This window comes from Arachis ipaensis, chromosome B09 (genome assembly GCF_000816755.2).
Source record: "Arachis ipaensis cultivar K30076 chromosome B09, Araip1.1, whole genome shotgun sequence".
Classification (NCBI taxonomy): domain Eukaryota; kingdom Viridiplantae; phylum Streptophyta; class Magnoliopsida; order Fabales; family Fabaceae; genus Arachis; species Arachis ipaensis.
Window position 1 is genome coordinate 124,711,792 of NC_029793.2, and position 2,555 is coordinate 124,714,346.

The following is a 2,555-nucleotide window of genomic DNA, read 5'->3' on the forward strand; positions in this document are numbered from 1 at the left end:
GCCGACGTCATGGACGTCATGTCGTCATCGGGAGGGGACCCGCCAGTGCTGCTTCTTCTTCTATGACTGCCTCTGCTTCTTCTTCTGCCTCTTCTTCTTCTGCTTCTGCTTGAACTTTTGCTTCTACTTGAGTTTATACTTCTTTTTTAATTTCCCTAATTATTTGTTTCTAGGGTTTGCCGCCGACGTCATGTCGTCATCGGGAGGGGACCCGCCAGTGCTGCTTCTTCTTCTATGACTGCCTCTGCTTCTTCTTCTGCCTCTTCTTCTTCTGCTTCTGCTTGAACTTTTGCTTCTACTTGAGTTTATACTTCTGCTTGTGATTTTTTAATTTTTTTAATTTCTATTGTTTTGCTATTTTTAGATCTAAAAACTAAAATTGTAGTTGATGATTATTGAATTATTATTTAATCTGAATTTTTTGTTGATTTATTTTGTGAATGTTGCTATTAATTTATTTGGGACTATTGTTGTTGGTGGAAAAAAAAAGTGTTGTGAGTAATGAATGGCTATAGTGGCAATGGTGATGGTGGTGAGGAAAGGGAGAGTGAGGAGGTGCGAAGGAGAAGAGGTGATGGCTATGTTGCTGTTAATTTAATTTTTTGCTTCTACCTTTTGCTATGTTCTGTCTGCCTGGTAAAATGAAGAAGAGTGAGAAGCTGGAAGGGGATTGGAGAAGAGTGAGAAGAGGAAGGGGAGGAGGGTGGGTGTCCTCCGGCAGTGGTAATTGCCACGGCGAAGGTGAGAAGAAGAGGGTGATGGTGAAGAGTAGAAGGAAGGGGAATGGAGGAGGGATGGGTAGAGAGACTGAAGAGATGCTGGGGAGTTGGTGGGGTGGGGGTTTGCTCTTTTTTTTTTAATATTATTTTTATTAATAATGAAGGGTAATTTGGTCAAAAAATATAATTGAAGTAGAAAAGGACGATTTTATAACGTTTTGTGAGGGATCAGTGGCGAGGGAGAGAAAAAAGAGAGGAGCCTCACACTCCACAGAAGAGACTACATGCACGACAACTGTATTTTATCACAAAACTGATCCTTAGATTTGCAAAGCACTCCTTCACCATCCATCTGCTCAGATTCAACCCTGGTCGTCCATTATTCATGGTCACAAAACTGAGGGTGGGTTTTGGGGACTCAATCTCGTTCGTCCGATCTCCACGTTTTCAAGCGCAGCCATTCGATTGTTCTCCACCATACACAAATCTGAGGGTTTGTTTTGACTCAATACCGACCCTCCAATTTCTGGTGAGATAAATCGAACCCTTCGATTTGTTATCAGTCGCTTTCCACACTCACGGATAACACAACGCTCAAATAACGGTGGAAAATACCACTCTTTCTGCAATATGAAAATTAAAAAGTGCATACTCGAAATTTCAATGTACACACCAAAGATAACCAACGATGGACAACACTAATCTGCTGTTAGATGGGCTCTGTTTCTATTAAGTTTAGTGTATATGTGGCCATTAAAATGATAAGTTGGTAATCCTTTCAATGTTTAAGGTATCTGATGTGAAAAATAACAATTTTGTTTATTTTAAAATCAATAAAATGTAATTATTAAAGGATAGAGTGTCATTTTTTTTAAGCAGAATCCCAAATAATCATTCCAATATACATTCAATTATCAACTTCCTAAGTCACTATTTTCATGTCTCATCCTAGTGTTCAAGTTCAACATCAATTTCACAATTTTATCATCTAATTCTATCGAAATAGAATTTTATCTCCTAGAAAGTGAATGTTGCAATAAATTAGTATGTAAAGTCGCTTTGTCTCTGTACTGATCTTGGATTTTATCAAGCTAGACGAAATACTCACATCTCAACTCAGGTTTCTAATTTATTGAAGATGAACAGAATAAGACATGAGTATAAAAGGAAGACTTTCAATAAACACAATTTGAAACTAAATTGCAGACGCATACCTTATACAAAGGACAACAAAAGAATCATCTATTTAGATTCTCCACTGTTTGCGACTTTAACAACATCACCTCAACGTCATGGTAGCATTTGCCACCATTGAAAGGGGTTTTTTTTATTTTTTCTTCTTTCTCTTCAACGCAGCTCCAGTGGATGATCTCCCATTGTCACTTAAGGTGTTTTTCCGTGAAGGTACTATCTTCCAATCCTCAAACTTCTAAACATGCCTTCAACCTCCCATCCTAGTTGCTACTTCTGGAGAATTTTGCAAAATTAGGGTTCAACCAAGTTAGGGCTCAAAAAGCGACGCTCTACCTTTTAATAATAATATTTTGTTGATTTTTCACATTAGATACCTTAAACAATGATAAGGAGTGCCAACTCATTGTATTAATGGCCACGTATATACTAAACTTAACGGAAACAGAACTTTTTTAATGGCAGGTTAGTTTTGTCTATCATTAGCCATCTTTGATGTATACATTGAAATTTTAATTCTTTTTTTTTTTGGTGACTAAATTGAAATTTCATTCAGTTTATTTATGTATTTTTTTTTCTCATTTACCTGTTTTTATGTGTACTTTTTAAAAATTTCAGTGTTTTCATGTATATGTCTTAATTTTA